Raw genomic sequence first — 19,324 nt, 5'->3', positions numbered from 1 at the left:
GTATATATTATGCCACATAAAGAGTCAAAATAACATTACATTATAGCATTGTAAATATTTATTTATAAATCGCAGATTAATTGTTTGATTACCCCCATTAAAGTCACTTCATAGTTGGTTAGTAAAAAAAAAAAACATGTACTTGTAGGTTTAAACTTCTACAAATGCCACTTTTGTCCAGACTTTAAGTCATCTTGGCGACACTCATTTTAAAGGTATAGTTCACACAAAAAATGACAATTCTGTCATTAACTACTCGCCCCCATTTCGTTCCACACCCGTAAGATCTTCCTTCATCTTTAGTACACAAATTAAGATATTTTTGATGAAATCTGAGAGCTTTCTGAAAACAAAAAAAAATATTAATGTATAAGCTAGGATGTAGATAGATTGTGGAAATGAAAATATTATTGAAGGATAACTAAGAAAACCTCATTTGTCCTTTCCATGTAGCCTCAGTTAAGCTATTATTTAATTGTATTTATTCAGTTCAAATTATGACTACTCACTGTGCATATAGGACCTTCACCACAGATGAAGTCTTTGCTTTGTAAAATAAATAGACTATACAAAAATATCTGGTCCAGTTTAAAAGCTCCATTGTGCTTGCAGAACCTAATAGCAATGGCTGGTGTATATTGTGTATACAGACATTACCATGGTAACAGATGTGTCCATGGGATTTGAACTATTATGCTTTAAAAGAGAAGAGAGGAATTAGTCGCCCAAGAACCATCTGACCTGAGATCAAACAGATTAGGATACTGTTGGACACTGGTGGTGTTTTAAGTCTGGATCAAAGGTCATATACAACAGTCTGTTCATTTTGAGCGAGCGTCCCCAAGAGGGCAGTATTATGCTCTATGTAAACTGCATAGTGATCAGCTGTCACTGATTACACAATGGGATCCATCCTGATTCTTAGCTGATTCTTATCTGAGATTTGATAATGTTGCTCTATTGTTTTACTCCTTGAGCAATCCATCATCTTCAGTGGCAGATCTCTGTGGATGCTGCAAGAGAAGCCTGTGCACTTGCCGTGCACATTCAAGCAACACGGGGAGTACACATGCATGTAGTATGCTGTGAGCTAGAGAGATATGGCATATAACCCAATGTGGCATGAGATAATAACAGCTTTAGCAAAACACAGAGGTGAAAATGTGGAAAAATCCCCCACTCCCCCCAACTTGGATCAATAAGCTTACATTTATGTTGTGAGCATACGCACAGGTCGCTGTCATTCTCACCTCTCCTCTAGCACCAGTTGGCTGACTCTCAATTTTCTCTGTCAAGGAGCTGAATATAAACCATCTACCTGCATTGCACTGTGAGATCCAATACACATCTGTTTAAATAAAAAAAGACAGCAAGAGACACGTCCCCTTCTAAAGGTTTGCTGTTTGGAGCAGACGGCTTAACAAGGGTAATCATTAAGCTTTGAGTCTGTTTGCGCTGGGTTTGATTTCCTGCCTGGCTGCCTGTGTAAGCACACACGCTTTCTGTTCCATCAGTGCCATCCCAAACACTGCATCTTGCACATTTAGGGAGATGTTTGGAGATGGCTGTCCCAAAAGGATGCCGCATTAGCATCTTATTGTGTGATGTTGAAATGTCGTTCTACGCTACTGAATCTTGGATTATCATTGTTTTCTTTAAACTGAAGTGTGTAATTGCAGATTATATGTAAGCGCCAAGCGGAGTTGTAAAAATAATGTTTAAACAGGTATGGTTTACTTAGCAACACAGTGCAAATAAGTGGTTTACAGTATATTTATATGGTTTGTGGTTTTATATTTTTAATCAAAATCAAAACAAAATGCAAATTCTTGCACTTTCTGGACATGACTTTCCTTTTTCTGTTGACATAATTTATGCCACTAGCCATTAGATAATGTTAACTAGTAGCTAAATAGCATAATTTTGGCACTATTTTATCAAAATGTCAAGTTCTATCATTAAACTCTAGATGGTGCAGGCTGTTGAGTCCTTAACACAAACATTAAACTACTTGGCACAAGCTGATTGGATCATGATACATACGCAGCCAATTAGCTTGAAGCTTTAGATTTAAATGGCTTGCTAGCATTCACTACTTATTTGCAGTACTGCCCTCCACCTTCCCCAGATCCACCTGTGTAGATCTGCTACAAGGTTATTATACATTTTAATTTTTGCAGCAATAGTATGTCTTAAAGTTCCTGTACTGTAGCACTGTCCTGTACAGTGGCAATTATCTACAGCAACAGAAATAACCAACTGCAAATGCAATTCAGCAGTGTAGCAGAACTAGTCCGATAACATTGTACATTAATACATTATCATTGTAATATGCATAACCAAGCTAAAATCTTCAGAGTTGTAATGGCAGAATTTACAGTACTTTCTGTCTGGCATTGTTCTGGTAACAACCACTTATTACATTCCAATCCTAATGGACAAAATAAGTCCCACCGATTACATTTCTCATTGACTTCAACATAGAAAAAAGAGGTTAAAGAATGGTGTTTAAGGTGTTAAGAATGTACACGAAAAGCAAAACCTGAACTGTATCTGTGTGCGTTCAGAAAGCTGAGTGGATGTCATTAATGGCCAACAGCTTATTCTATTGCTGAGAGGCTTTGCTAATGTAAACTGTCAGAAAGAACATATTGCTGCCTGAAGCGCACGCGTACAACGGAAAAATGAACCATCACAGCATGAGAGCGGGATTAGACGGAGTGTGAAAAAGAGAAGGGAAGAGAATGAGGTCAATAGGGAGAGAGAAACAGAGAGAGAGAGACTAATATAGCACAAAGGGAGTGATCCTGGTATTCCATGCATCAGACCTGAGTGCTCTGAAGTGTGTAGCGGAAGTGTGTTAAACTCCACCCCCCTTTACCTTTTCGCTGTTTTGCAGACTCAGGCAGTGATGAGTGTTTCTCACTGAAGGGCATGACCTTGATGACATTTCAAACCATTCTCATTCCAACCCCTCCATTTGGTAATGCCAAAAATCACAATGCCCAGACTCGACACAACAAATACACAAATCAGCTGATTTAGAAAATGCCTGTTTTGAAACTCGTCATTAGCATTAATGTTGTTCTAAATTGGTTTGTCGGCAAGCTGAGCTCAAGCTGTGTTTATTGCAGTGGCTTTTTGTAGCCCCTTTAGGCCACCGCTCCGCCCCCCACTCCCCTCCCAGACCGAGCATCTGGACCAGGGGAGGGGCCAGGCAGCTGCTCCGGGCTCACTGAGCATTTGCATACAGTTTCTTTGGGAATGCCCTTGACTGACTCCTTAAGGGGAAATGTGCTGCATCTACACTACAATAGAGAGAGTGGGGTAGGAGCAGGAAGAAATGGCAGCCTTAAGAGGGGATGTGTGCTTCTGTTCTGATTGGTCAGTTGCATTTAATCTGACATTTTATGTATCTGATGCACTGCATGTTAAACAGCAAATTGTTCTATTCACTGCATCTTTATGAATAAAAAGTAGTGGGATGTGTCTTATGACCCAAGACGTTCATCCAGTGTATGTTTATGTATATTAACAATTATATTATTAGACTATTTGTAGTCTCATTGCTATCAGCTATCATCTGTGAACTGGTGAGTCAACCCCTGTAGTGTAGAGCAGCGGAAGCATGTGTATGTGTGTAAAAACATACACACAAAACGTATATATAGTTCTAGACTTTATAGATACAATGGTTCAGGAGGTAGATTTTAGCATTTTACGTCACGTGGCTTTCTGCGATCGTATTGCAACTGACCTGTGATGCATTTTAGGTCGCATCCCATTGGTCGAGAACCTTTTAGTATGTGCACAGTTAATAACAAACTGGTATTCCTTTACAAATATAGCCTTAGTTATGTAAAAAAAAAAAAAAAGGGAGAGATGTTCATCCCTGTTCGTGATAGACAAAAGCAGAGGAAGAGATTGTTTGTCGAGTAAAGAAACCGAATGTATTTACAAAAGAGTGCTTGTGTCACAGCAAATGAGTGAGTGCCTGGAGAGAGACAGAGAGAGAGAGAGTGCGCATGTGTGACGAGAGAGAATGACAGTGTGTGTGAAAGAAAGAGATAGGGAAAGGGAGGGTGTCGGGGGTAGGTGGGCGGGAAGACGAGTAGGAAGGTTGCGAGAGAGAGAAATTCAGTGCTGCGTGACAGAGCTGTGTGTAAGAGAGAGAGAGAGAACGTGTGTGCACAGGGCATCCATATTTCTACAGGACAAACGGAGGTGTTTTCACTCAATTCTATTTCAGCCTCCACCTCCTGCTCTTCCTGCCTTCCGGCTCTGAACAAAAACCCAGGAGTGACTACTGACCGCCAGGTAGGGACACTTGACTTTACTGAGAACAGTGTTTCCCTCTCTTTGTGTGTGTTTGTGTTAGTTATGTATAACTTTTGTACTGAACTGTTTTAGAAGATCCTTCTTCAAATTAGACGCTGCTTTGGGATTTAAAGTCTTGAAATGGCTTAGATAGCAATATCTGACTTCGCTCATATGATGAGAATAATACACTACAGCACGTAAACAATGTGCATGGATATGTGTTGTGATTACATGCTCAGCCATGTGAAAGGCTTTTGCATTTTATTACTGAGTGAAAACAGTCCATAATAGCACTCACTAGAGCGTGAGACACACGGCTTCCAGTGCCTCGTGACGGCTGATTCCAGGAGGAATAACTTCACGAGCTTCCTGCCGTCTACTGCCGCTCTCGCTTACTCTGACACTGGTGATGAGGAGGTCCTCTCCATGTGTCCCTCGCCCTGCCTGGACGTTTTCTTTGAAAACTGTCAGTTTGAGGGCAATGAGAGGGTCTATTGTTTACACAGCACATTTAAGTGTATAAGATATAAGTGGAGGCAGGCAGAGAAATAAGGATTGTCTGTCATTGCAGTGGTGAAATTGTTATTTATGTGCTTTGTGATTGTACCCTACATACCCCTTCCCCCACAAGCCCACACTTAGCTCTCATCTCATACCCCTTTTTCCCAGTGGAGTTTGCAGCCCCTGACGTATGGAGTGATCAGACCGCAAGGCGCTATCACCTTCCGTACAATCATTTTTCCCCACCTTTCACACTCTCAGTGATGTCAAACCACACCTAATTGACGGATCTCTTCCGGTTTCACCATTTTTCAGCCCCTTCCTTCATTAGCTTGTGATCTAAAGAAGGAACAAAGGGGCTGCTGGATTGTGGTTAACGCACAGTTGTTCCCTCATTTCAAAACATGAAAGAGAGTAAGAGTGGCTTATTGCGGAGCTTCAAACAACTTCACTCCATTTGGTTCCATTCTCCTGCCTGGCATAATCCTCAAAAGCCACTGCATGCCATCCGTCTCTTTAATTTTTTATTTTTTATGTAATGGCTCTTTTCTTAATCAAAGCAAACTGCACTCTGATTCCTTTTCTTTTTCCCTGAAAGGCTGTTTTTACATCAGTTTATTTTATAGTCCTTGATTTTTAATATTAATTTGTACTTTTAAGGTGGTAAAGAAGGCATCACAGATGTCCATTTTTGTATGGCTGAAAGCACCACAGTACAATTGACCACCTTGGTGTTGTTAGAGTTTAAACTGCCACCCCTCTTGTTTGGTTCAGTACCATGGAGACTGTTTTGAATTGAGTCCATTGTCAATGAGTGCAGAAATAAACAATCTGTGAGTGTGAGTGTGCGTGTGTGTGTGTGTGTATCCAGCTGTGGCGCCAGATCTCACACAGCATCAATAGTTAATGAGTGATGCTGGCAGGAGCTCTATTGATATGTCTGTTTTTGTTTTCCTAACGGCTGTGTAATTTATATGAGCTTTATATTTGACAGAAGGTAGAACAAAACATGACCATAACAGAGCTGTAAAACCACCATAGACATGGATGTGGACAGGGGTCGACTTGTAGGAGTCAGTGAAGGGTTATACATATGCCGTTACATCCTTGATTGAACAAATCAATGACATGCGGTGAGAAAACCCACATGCTTTTTTGAGAAAGAAACACCAAAGTGAAACAAAACTAGGTGTAAACGGCATGTGAGAGGTTGCTTGTTTGTGTGCATATGCATTGCAGTGACAAGTGTGAGTCTGTATGAGTGCTTTCCCCTTTTTGGACTGTAGCTGAGCTTCACTTGCGGTTAGCGGGATGTTGTTGTTTTTTTTTCTCCGACTCCTCACGAGCTCATGAACTGTGCCTCGTGATTGGTCATCTCTCTCATACTCCGCGGGAAGAAATGACAGAGTGGAATTAAGGTCACATGATCAGCGATGTGGGATTCGGCACTCACAATCTCCTCTTTTTAATCTCCTTTATAGACTCCCTCTCTTTCTGTATCTCTCTCTTGCTGTGGATTTGGATTATCTGCCGGATTTATCCTGCTGTCAAAAATTAGCTTTATGATTGTCTGCTTAGTGTATACGTTTACCAAGCATCTGGTTCAAGCCATAAATCCTAATAAAAATAAATAAATAGAAAGAAAAAAATACATAATCTGCAGATGGCTATATTGGAGCACAGCACTGTGTGTATGTAGTCTTAACCATCTGTATACTGTACAGCTATGAGGTTGCTCTTGCATTCAAAGAAGCAAGAGTGCGTAGAATCCTAGTCAAAAATAAATGAGTAAATAAATAAATGAGTATAATTATAGTATTCCAACATTATTGGAATGTTTGTTAATATGAAACCGATCCAAACGGATGCTGCTAACAAGAATTGTGTTTAAATTAAATAAGATCTAGTAGCTGAAAACTAAACTCTAAAGATTTAAAGGGTTTGTTGTTTTTGACTCGTCTTAGCAGTGCTCATGGTAAAAAGACAATAGACACAGACATCAGTCTGAAGCTTACCTAAATTTTAAAAATGCAGCAGACGAAATGCAAGAAACTACCTCTTAGGTGCTGAGGAGACTGTTGACAGCTCTGAGCAAACAAGTCTCATAGCCGCCCACAGAGTGTGCGCTCTAAAACACGACATGCAGCTTTCAGCACCTCTTGCTTTTGGACAGCGCCACCTGCCTCAACACTTTCAGCACCGGACAGCGACACGCTACCAGGCTTTAAGTGAGTGGGCTGCTTTCAAAACCACTGTTCAGAGGACAGCAACAATGTCAGCATCTGTTCTGGCACTATACAAGTTCCTCTACATTTACCTATTGCTCTTTCCATACCAAAAAGGTCCAAAAATGGCATCCCAAAGTTTAAATGTGGTTGCAAAATAATTTTCAGATGTTTGAGCTATAATTTACTTTTCATTCTTTTTTACTTTGCTGTTGTAAATGATTGGCCCTTTGAGCATTACATAACCCAGTGACGACTGATGTTGACTCATTCTGCTATTCTATAGACTCTAAGCAGGATGAAAATCACTGTGGCAACTATGTAGTGCATATGTGTTTAGCATGTTAGCTATATCATGTTGGTCACGCATATGTTTGGGACATGCTAAATAATAAAAAGCTCTCATGTAAGTTCAAATTGCTGCACACAGAGCTGAAGCTGTTAGTTTTAAGCCAGCATGGTGTATTTCAGGGTCAGAATCGATGTAATTAATCTGGCCTTGGTCATACTGAATATGATGTATTACTCACCAAGCTTCTGACAATTCAGCCTATTGATTTTAATACCTAATTTATTTTATTTTTTTATGGTACATTGTGAATACGTGCTAGACATGAAAGCCAAGCAATAATGTAGACCAGTGATTTAGATTTATTGTGCAGTTAAAAGTTCCCACTGATTCAGAAATGACGACTGGAGTAATTTAATGCATGTTGAGCTTCAATCATTTGATAATTTAATGTTGTGGCGCTTGACTCATGTTTTCCAGAATTGTTCAATTTGATCCGTATAATAAGAAAAATAAAAGCTTGTGACATAAGCTGATCTTAAATATCTCTAACTCTTCAAAAGCTGGACTAAAAACGCTAGTGCTGAAGTAAACCAGTAAATATAACATGTGAAGATGCACGTCCACAATCTCCCACATGTGCAGGCGCACGCAAACAGAGTGTCTCTTCTCAGTCTGCGAGTCAACCCACCCTGCTGATGTCTCATGATGATAATCACAGGGCAAAAGCTGTTTGCTTGTAGACAGATAGCAGGACAGTAATCCGGTCGCTCTCTAAAGCCAACCCTTGTAAGCCTGTCACCTAATTGAGACAGCATGGTGTGGACTGTGGTCATTTGCATGTGTACATTAGCATAATTGAATAGGCATAAGTTAAGTGCATTTCAGCAGACTGTTAATAACATGGCCTCCAAACCGCCAGATAAATTAATTCGTTTTTTTCTCCTCCATAATGCCATGAAGAGACGTTTTCAGTCCCCCTCGACTGTCTTTTCCTTCCTTTTCTCCTTCTCTCGATGTCCTTCACTGTCAGTGAGCAGACTAAAGCTGAGGTTGGTTTCATCTACCCCTGAGGGTGTCTAATGCCGTATATGCTGTCCACAATCTACCAGATCATTCTGACCACTCTTACTCAAGGAGCTCTGCAGGTCTTGACCAGTGCAGTCGACTGTGAAGATTCAATGCCAAAAAAAGACAATGGATTATATCTGAAATAATCGGCTTACTGATTTTTCAGCAGCTGCACTTGAGAACATCTCTCAAAAGGTCCAGGTGCATGTTCCCTGGGTTTGTTGCACAGGTGGAGCAACCAATGCATCTAACAGATGAGACAGATAAAAAAAGAACAGCAAAATGTTGGATGGAGATTCTTTATATAAATATTTCAGTTTTTTCTTTTGCTCCAGCTGTTGTTTTTTTGCAGCGGAGCGTGTAAACAGCGTACTGACGGATTCTGAGCATCAACAAAAAATGATTCTTTTTTAAATTTCCTGTTCAATGCCAATTAACTGACCTCTGTTCCTGTAACATGTATTCTTTGTGTCTTCAGCCAGTTATATGTGATTTCACTACTGCTTGTCCTCTTGCAGTCACCTAGAATGTTACATAATATTTTTGGAGTGGGGTACAACATGCTATTACACATTTTACTCTTTTTTTGGTGAAATAGTTCCATAAAGAACCTTTAACATCATTATTCATTTTTAACATACACTTGTGTAAAAAAATATCTGTACTTTTGGAAGTCCAAGTCAAAAAAGGAAGTGGAAATTGCGTTGCATTGTGGGATTCATAATCTCGATCAATGTGCTCCGTTTACATCACCCAGTCATCCATGCATGGAAATCACAGTCTCTGAACATTAAACATATGTACTACATACTGTGGCAGTAATGGTAGTCTGTTATCAATCTATTACAAACATAACCATGTTCCACTTAATTAGTTTGATTAAAAATATGCAATGAATGCAATCCATGTTGTCATATGTCTCCAGAGTAATTTTTTGCTATACATTCTTATTGAACTCCTGCACACGTTAATGAGATTTAAAAAGCAGTGGCTTATGCATGCAAGACATATTGTCATGTCTCAGGAGTAATTATTTTTATAAGGAATGTTATTTATACATATAGTATATAAATATATGATGCCTATACATAAGCCACATGCTTAAAAGATGTTAACTTTGAAGAAGGGAACCTTGCGTGTGATTAATTCAATGTTTAACATAGGTGTGCATCAACCTCTGAGATGAATCATATGTATACTACATTGTGGGTCATTGAGCTAGATCACTTTATTCTACGCGGTTGACATGTACTTCCTGACCTCCAAATAACACTAATGACCTTGCAGTTGTAAGATCTCTGATCTCCGACACCCTCCAGTCTCCAGTAGCTTTTATAGCTGTGCATTTACAATGGTTCAGAGCTGCATGTCAAATAAGTCAAGATCCTTCAGTCACTGTGCCCTAATTAAAGGCAAGGGAGTGCTTTCTTAAGAGCCCAGTGATGGATTGAAATCTTAAGGGTCATGACTGTATCGATGAGAGGAAAGGAGCCCTTCTTATCTCTGAATGTTCTACCTTTTCTTCCTCTCTTTGCGAGCACACTTCTGCTTGCCGGCATTGACATGTTCGCTGGGGAGAAAGATTATGCGGGAGTGGAGAGTAATTACGGCTCTAAGCCAGCCATTTGTGAAGCCTTATCAGTCAAATGATCACGGTGTGGATCACATTAAAACACAATGTCCAAGTTATGTCCTAAATGCAGTTTTCCATGACGCATTACTCCATCTTATCTTCTGATGGCAGAATGTTTTCTTCAGTATCTCCCTTGACCAATTTCCAAATGAATATTTAGAGTATGGGTAAGTTTATATGAAAATATAGCTATTTTTGACCCAGAAATATTGTCTATATGCATACTTGTGGATCATTAACTGAATTTTCTGGCGTAGGCATGTTTTTTGGTGTAGTCATATCCTTGTACTTAATCCCCTTAAGTCATCTGAAGAAGCTTGTGTTGTGATGTATGTGTAGAAGTTGTAACCTTGTCAGATCTGCAGGAGCTGGGTGATAGTTCAAGTTCAACCAAAGATGGAAATTATGACATCATTTCCTCACCCTCGTGTTGCTACAGATGACGTAATGACACGCGGTGAGTAAATGATGGAAATGTCTTCTTTTTTTTTTGCCTGCACTGTGCCTTTAAATTGAATAGCAATCGGAAGCTTTGTACCTCTCTAAAGACATTGACTCTGGATCCAGTGACTTGAGCTGAGCAGAGAAATGAGTAAATGAGAAAAAAAAACACATCCTGAGGCCACATCACATCTTGCTCTCTCTCTTTCTCTCACCATCTCATCATGATTAACGGTAGCAGATAAATTTCATGCATAATTCATCCACTCTGCCACCTTCACCTGCAGAGTGGAGGCTGATTTTCAGGTGCTGCTTTGTTCCTAAAAAACTTTAGCCACAATGACAGTTTGATAAAATCAGCTCCCTCGGGGCCAGTGTTCTCACTCATTTAGCTCTTACTGGCAGGCCAAGTCACTCCTAAAGCTTGTGGATCTGACAGCGAGCTCTTTTCCATCTGGAGAGATAACCAAAAAAGATCAAAATCAAAACCATGCATTCATCAGCTTCAACACAGAATGCTACAGTCCATGTTGTTTTCAGATTATACCAACATCAATCCAGATTCACAAATAAATTTATGTCCCATTAGTGGCACACATCATTTGTCATTTTACTTAGCTTTTTTTGTGTGTGTGTAAAATAAAAGATATGATTTTTCATAACATACTGGTTTGACATCAGCTTGTGTATTACATTACATCATGTAATGTAGCTCTTGAGTTGAAGGTTAAATGTGTCATGTCTGTGTCAATCGTGCCACCAAAAGGAATTGCGACATTTTAAGAGTTTATTAATGTTTATTTTTGCCTTTGGTCAGACAAAATATACAGCTACATATAGTCCTGGAAAGTGTATAATAAGCCATGCTGCCCAGATGTCTTTCTTTCTTGTTTTTGACCCAATTTATTATGCACAAATCTATTAATCAGTTGTGGTAGATTTAATTAGATTTTCTCTTGTTAATCTAACACTCACTCAACAGTTCATGCTCAGAACAGTTTTGTTTAAACTAGAGCCATGGCTCATAGCACTGGGTTTTGCGTGGTTTGGCTGTCAGTGTAAATCATTCACTAGCCCACTGTGACGATAAAGCCCTGGGAAAAATGAATTACCCAGGATGCACCGGATGTGCCAGGCACAGACATGATGAGATAGTGGCTAGTGTTGCCCACCTACCCGTTCCACCATCTATGAATTCGGCCAGAGCGAAAGGATCCAATCACTGTTAGTAGTGCGGTCAATAAGGAAATGAAAATGCGAGGGGTGTGTATGGCATGACTATAATAAATGCAATGAAAAACCTTGAGCTGAAGCGACACAGATGAGGGCCCAGCCTTACCTTTTAATGGAGCCCTTGACAGAAATTTGCATTAGTGCTGCAGGCGACCCATTCTGTGTACTATGCATAATGCAGTCTATTGGGGACTTGCACACACACATACACACGCATGGCTGCACTCATAACAGTCACGGAATTCAGACATTTAGCTAAGCATACTGCAGATGCATTATTGATATGGTCGAGCTTTTTGTTTTCCAAAATGCACTATAATATAGAGATAAAATATTATATGACATAAAACACAAAAGAAAAATCAATTTCTGAAGTACAACTACTATACATTTGTTCACATGCCTTGCACGCCTGATTGCCGTGTCACCTTGCCCAAACTTTGTTTTAAATAGATTTTTTTTTTTTTTAGGGCCAGTCCATTCATCTGACACCGTCATGTTAAGTCTAAGAATGTGAAAGACATTCCTATTGGGCTTAGTGAGAGAATAACCAGACTGAGGGTACAAGCAGGGTGAGACGTAGCCTGCGCCACATGGCCATTTCTGCTGTCATTCCACCATTGCCATTGGCTGCAGTGCCATGCCAGGATACTGAACACAGTAGCAAATCAGAGGTAATCTGGAGGTTGAGGACAATGGCCGCCCAGGCTTATAGTGTGTGCTGGAGCTTTTATCAAATTCCTGGCAGGATTTTTTATTTTTATGTTATTTTTTATTTTTTGGATACAAAACACCAGTCAGCATGAACAAGCAAAAAATCTGACATGGATAATTCCTTTTTGAAAGAAAAATACATTATAAAATACTTGTAATAATAAATCTGAATAATTAAAATAAATAGTTTCTTTATAAAAAATAAAAGGGTTGTGTCGGTTGTGTTCAATGAATATCAACTGTTCATTGAATGCTTATCTTAAACTTATTGGTATACAATATATTGGTAACAATTTGCAGTATTGCAGTAAGATTATCGAATGTTGATTTGTATAATCTGAAATGTAAAAAATGTATTAATGAATGTAGAAATGCTTTCTAGCTCATGAAACCTAATGAACAGTAACAAATTCAACCTTATTGTAAAGTGTTACATTTATAAATTCCCCCCTTAGCTTGTAGGTTCTACAGAAACACAAAACAAAAACGCTGAAAATAAAATCCCTCTGAGCTTGTATTTACTTCTGTAGCAGAATCTCTGTTTGGCCACATGTGTGTTTATGACCACTGAAGCATGCTGGGAGACATGAGGCTGCAGGCAGCACAGTTGAGTTGGCAGCCGGGGATGGAAGGGGGAAGTGACCCGGCATCACGTTTCACTGCACACGACGCAGGGTGGACTGGGAGTATTGGAACACCCAATCAGCAGAGAGGAACTAATAAACATGAGTCACTCCCAGGGTCTTGTGTGCGCTCCAGCAGTCCAAACCGAACAAACCCAGGGTTATTTTGTGGAAAAACACATTAAGGTCATTTTATTTATTTGGTTATGGTTGTCATTGGATATAGATCTCTTCAACAAATATAATTTCTGTTTACTAATGTAAATGGTACTTTCTGACCTGACAAGCCCTGCATCACGGCTTGTATGTGGGTGTAGGTAAAAGGCCTCTGCTAGCTGCAAACCCCTAGAAATTGATAAAAGCATCTATCAAAGAGGAAATTGACAGAAATTGATGGTAGGCAAAGCAATTTTTCTCAAATAATATTACTACAAAACACCTGAATGTCTGGCATTGGTTTTAGCCTCACTACAACATTCATGCCAAATTATCAGACAGACAGAGACAGACAGACAGAAAGATAGATAGATAGATAGATAGATAGATAGATAGATAGATAGATAGATAGATAGATAGATAGATAGATAGACAGATAGATAGACAGATAGACAGACAGATAGAAACTAAAATATAAGTGTTTATATTTTAAGTGTTTATGCTTCCTATGCCGTTCTTCTCCTCTCTGTTTGGGGTGGGTAGGACTGTCAGACAGCTCTGCCACTGGCTTATCTCCTCTCGCAATGTTTACAGATCTTGTTTTTCTGTGTGAACGATTCGTCACTTTAGAAGCACAACTTTGAGTTTCTCTTTAGCAAAGTGTCACTCTTTTATCTGCTTCTATCTGAGCCATGCCTGGGGAGCCCATAATAAAAATGTGTTTACTTGAATACGTCACAAACAGAATTATGGCTGTGCATACATTTTCTTATGGTCTTTACACCAAGATATGTTGTTGCCATGGAAACAACAATCTTTCGTACAAGGTTGTGGTAATTAGTTACTAGTTCTTGGAATTATGTATCGATTCACCTAAAGAAATTTCAATTTGTACACACGAGAGAAAAAAAAATGCACTTTGTAGTTCAGCTGACCTATAAAGGCAGAGCTGCTTCAGGTCTATTTATAGAATTGTGGTAGTGGGAGGGGTGGATGTGTGTGTGGGTTGAGGGGGGTGTCATTCAGATATACGCGACTGCAGTGATGTAAAAAAAAAATCTATAAAAAGAGTCAGATTCATCTTCCAATTCTCCACTTAGATTGTTAAAAAGATTATTTCAAAGACAAGCTCAATTTCCAGCATGTACATCTTGAAGGAAGAAGGATGTACTCTCAGAACGAATTAGATCATGTCTTGTTTGAGGAAACGCATGAGCTACATAATCTAATCTAATGTTGCTGCAGTTTCCTCCACAGAATGATTTGATGGCAGCAAACATGCCCTCTAAAATACAACTTCATTGAAGTGTTTGGCTTGAAATGTGCCATTACACAGCAGGGGGGCAGTGTCCTTGCCATATTGTGAGCACTGAAACAATCATTTTTCCAGCAACATCCTGTGTTTTCTTTGTAGAATTATGCCAACCATGCTGGAGTTGCACCCTTCTGGCTATAATCAGAGAATTTTCTCCTGATTCATTCTGTCCACCTGACTTGAAATATGACATTCTTGGTATTTAGAAGCTCTTTAGGCTACAAATCCAAGCTGATTTGGTGCAGAGAGGGGAAAGGCGCTCAATGCCTGGCAAGACGTTTTCAGCAAAGTGTAGCCTGTATCTGTCACATCCATCTTATGACAACTAACGATCCCCACATTCAGCATAAGTCAGATGGTCTTATCATTGGAAGGAGTCATTCAAAATATGATCATGTCAAGCATAGCAAATACCTGCTCAAAAGAATACAAACCTGTGGCTTGAAGTACAAAGAGTACACAATATATTACACACACCTGAGAAATTGTCAAGTGACACTGGGCACATAGAAGTAAACATTTGTGGATTCAGGATTAAAACTGCTCCATCTCATGCGAAAGGTTGAAATATCCCATATTATTGAAAATCTACGTTTAAATGTATAGTGGGAATATTAATGATTTGTCAGTGTTCCAAATCCTAATGTCCTGCAGTTCAGAAGGTATCATGCTGCTTAATTTATTTGCAGCCTTCAAATTGGGAGTATACCTATATTGCCTAAAATGCCCCCTGCATTGGTCTTAGAGATCCATATTTATTCCCTGATGTATCACAGCTTATAGAAGTGCTGTGGCACTCCCTCAAACATTTTCTGCACTGCTATAGCTAGTACACATGTAAAACAAGCTTGAGGCTATATCATCTAGTTTGTTTGCTTAACATTCAGTGTGATTGTTCTAGTGTAGTAAATAAACAGTAAGAGAACAGAAAGGGAAAGAGAGAGATGAGCCAGGCACACAGTGTTCTCCCTGCTGGGAAATTAGTGTCCATGTGCATAATTATGGGATTAACTAGATGAGGAGTGATTACTTTCTATTTTGTGTATGAGAGTCAAACAGCATTGTGTGCACTAGAAAACATCCCTTCCCTCACTGACCATCTGCAACAACCTCCATTTCAAATTCGATTACACCAATAAACACACTGGTTTGTCTCCCAAGAGCAAATAGAGGATGTAACTGATGAAAATTCACAGAGGTCACACCTCAGGCTGACCTAAATGGCAGAAGGTTAGGGATATCAATATGCTTTTTGTTTAAATGGTGTATTCCTTTGAGTCATTTCAAGAGATTCACGATATATATACTTGTAAGACTGTTTTAAAGGAAGTAGTAACCCCAAACAAAATTTGTGTCACTGTAAATCCATTAAACTTTCTTTGAACTGTGGAAAACAAACTAAAAGTTATACTTTATTAATAATATATCAATAATATGAATATATTCCAAGTATTCTGAAAATATATATGATTGCTATGTCAAAAAAAATGCTTACGTGGGTTTGTACAAATTGTCCATAATAGTGTTGTCAAAAGACCCGGTACTGCGGTACCAAGTCGGTACAAAAAAAAATGAAAATTTCACGGTACCAGGTTTCTTTAAGTACCGGTGGTACCGAGTACCAGGTCAACCCGGTTCAGAAAATGCAGACGGAATCTCAAAATCCAGTCAGGAAAATGAAACTTACATTTTAATATGGACAGTCAAGGAATTTGTCAAAGTTAGCATACATTAATCAAATCAAATCTCCATATGGACCAGTATCTGTAAATGTTAAGCCACAAAAGTTATTTTATAAAAGTTATATATTAAAAGTTATTATTTAGTAGAATGTATACGGCTACTACTGTTGAAAAATTTAATAAAACTTTTTAAAGAACTAAATCACACAATATTTATGTGGATTTTCACTGGTATCGCTACCGAATACTGAAAATTTGCTACCTTGACAACACTAGTTCATAACATTCAATATTGATCATTATGAAAAATTCAAGCAGGTCACACACAGCTATTGTTTAGCTTTGAAATTGTGTTTTTTTTTTTTTTTTTTGGTCATGATATGCTTTCATTTTATTGAATACAAAAATGTTCCTTTTGTGTTCCACAGAAGAAAAACTTGTACAGGTTTGAAATAACATGAGGGTTAGTAAATGATTACTTTTTTGTTTATTTTTTTGGATGAACTACTCCTCCATATGTGCAGTATGTGGTATGGATTGGGGCATTTTGTAATACAATGTTTTCTCTTTGATGGTTATTTAGTGAGCCAGATGCCATTTAAGTCACTTTAAGAAACTCAAATGTACAGTTTCCCTTTGACCTCCCAAAGTGTCTCTCTCATTTAGGTGCTGCTGCATGCTGGCACATACTGTAGGTTGCCTGCCCTTGGTAACAGTTGTGAAATATACAGCTCATATTCGCTATGCTGTTGTTTCCATTTTCTTTTTCGCTGAGCTTGTCTGTGGCCTTCAGGGCAGGCAGCTTTTCGCAGTGTGTTTATGCAGCCTGTCAGCACCTGAGATCCGCTGAGCTGGCTGCTCCGGGCTCTTGCTCCACACAACCCAGCAACAGTCAATCTCAGCCAGCTGGACTAGAAAGCTGCCACAAGGTCATGAAGGTCCAGAAGTTCCCAGCATGGGCTTCTGAAATTAGATTTCTATTTACATAGACTACAGATTAGCAATGGTGACATATACAGCAGGATTGACAGAACAGCGCATGGAATCTGAATGACATGGCCAAGCCACGGGTTGCCAGATCGGCATGGCTGGTGGACTTTACAGTGGCATGAGAGAAAGATGCAACGTGTCACAGTGTGACACAGATGCACGATGATGGAAGTGAGACTGACAAGCTTGCAGGCGCACACGGACTTGAAATGGCAGATTGCTCCTTGTTGAGAAAGGTCTATTTTTGGGGCTACGCCGACACCCACTCTGTGGGTGACGAATGCAGCTGACTACATTCACACCTTATGGAATTCATTTTATTATACAAAGCTTTGAACGTCATTAAATCATAGAGAATATACACTGATCTCAAGTGCTCAAGAAAAATATAAAATCTGTCCACCCATTTTATTTTTCTTGAACATTTATGTGCCAATCAACAAGGCTATTGTCTGCACAGTCAAAGTCTATTCAAAGCAGGCAGCACCGTTCTAGCCTTCTACCCCCTGTTCCTCAGAAACGGCTCTGAAAAAGCTTCTTCCGCTCAGTGGTCTTCAAAGAGCCCCAGACAGCACAGGGCTTAAAAATACCCCTGCACCAAGTGTGTTTTGAGAGATACTTATTTCTGGTCCCATGTTTTCTACTCTCGTGGCGATCCACTGGAAATGATACCCTCCTGGCAATACTTGCTTATTAGCATGCAGATTTAGGCCAGCATCTCCTGATAACACTTCTGAAGCTATTGAGTTGATTTTTCTAATTTGCACTGCTTTTCCCTTTTTTCCCGGCCCTAACCCATAATGAAAATTTCCATCTTGACTATCACCAAGAGTGTGTGTGAGCTGTGTCACTAATAACTACCTTTCTCTGAGCTACACCCTCTCTGACAAAGGTATGCAATCACTTCTTGTTCTTGTCTAGCATTGATTGCGAGACATCGCTCGAGCTCTATCATACCGTGTATTTACTGTCATAAAGTAAATTGTACCTTCAGTAAAGTGAAAGCATGTTTCTTGAGCAGCAAATCTCCTCTCTAAACATGTTTTAAAAGACCACATAGACTTGTTTGAGGTTTGTCTAGGTTTAAAAAAAATTGTTCATAAAGGCAAATGTTCTTTAAAAGGCTTCTCAGTCCTTTTTAAGTTTTGTTAAAGGAACAGTTCACCCAAAAATGAAAAGTTTGTAATTGATTACTTGTGTCGTTCCAAACCTGTAAGACCATTGTTCCTCTTGTTTTAAGATATTATTGATATTAAGATACAAGATATAAATTACTAACGGCAGTAAGGACAGTGTTAAAGCAGTCCATGTGACATCAGTGGTTCAACCATATTTTTATATATAGCAACAGGAATACATTTTGTGTGCGAAGAAAATAAAGAAAAAAATTACTTCATTCAACCAACTTTTTTATCTCTATTTGTATTTCGAAGATGAATGAAGGCCTTACAGGTTTTGGAAGACATGAGGGTGAGTATTTAAGGACATAATTTGAAGTGAACTATCCCTTTTAAAAAGGGTTAGTTCACCCAAAAATAAACATTCTTAAACATTAGTCATTAATACTCAACCTCATGTTGTTCCATACCCCTAAGACCTTTGTTCATCTTCAGAACACAAATTAGTATATTTTTGATCAAATCCGATGGCTCAGAGAGACCTCCATTGACAGCAATGCCACTCAAACTCTCAAGATCCTTAAAGGTACTAAAGACATCAGAAACGTTTATATTATAAAGTGAAGAGAATACTTTTGTGCGCAAAATCAAAACAAAAATAAAGACTTTATTCAACAACCTCTTTTCTTTTGTGTCATTCTCATCTGTTGTTTATTTCCAGTGATTTCAGGTTGTACATCAGAATGCCAGCTCTTTATTGGATGGCTTCTGCATCAGCATCACACCCATGCGTCGCACTGCTCACATGTGCAGCTTTGCTCAGTAATGAGACGGCATTCTGATGTAGAACACAGAAGCCTTCACCGTGCTTATTGCGATAACCGCGTAAGGATAATGATAGGGAAGAGAAGAGATTACTGAATAAAGTTATTATTTTTGTTTAACGTTAAACTTGTGCACAGAAGGTATTCTCGTCGCTTCAGAAAGTTATTGTAGAACCACTGAAGTCAAGT

At 39.1% G+C, this 19,324-nt stretch overlaps 1 protein-coding gene across 7 annotated transcripts in view; it reads left to right on the top strand.

Annotated features, from left to right (window-relative positions):
- The window catches only part of LOC127956611 (synaptotagmin-1-like), a 210,564-nt gene that overhangs the window by 118,804 nt on the left and 72,436 nt on the right, over positions 1-19,324 (top strand). Inside the window, exon 1 of one of the 7 annotated variants that reach the window (XM_052554664.1) lies at positions 4,145-4,317. The exons of the other annotated variants lie outside the window; for them this stretch is intronic. The gene's annotated coding sequence lies outside the window, so the exon portion shown is untranslated. Of the gene's footprint in view, positions 1-4,144; positions 4,318-19,324 lie in introns of those variants that run through there. 7 annotated transcript variants of the gene reach the window in all.

The sequence above is a fragment of the Carassius gibelio genome, chromosome B4 (assembly GCF_023724105.1).
Source record: "Carassius gibelio isolate Cgi1373 ecotype wild population from Czech Republic chromosome B4, carGib1.2-hapl.c, whole genome shotgun sequence".
NCBI classification, from domain to species: Eukaryota; Metazoa; Chordata; class Actinopteri; order Cypriniformes; family Cyprinidae; genus Carassius; species Carassius gibelio.
Note: the sequence above shows the minus strand (reverse complement) of the source record. Positions and strands in the feature narration are given on the sequence as shown.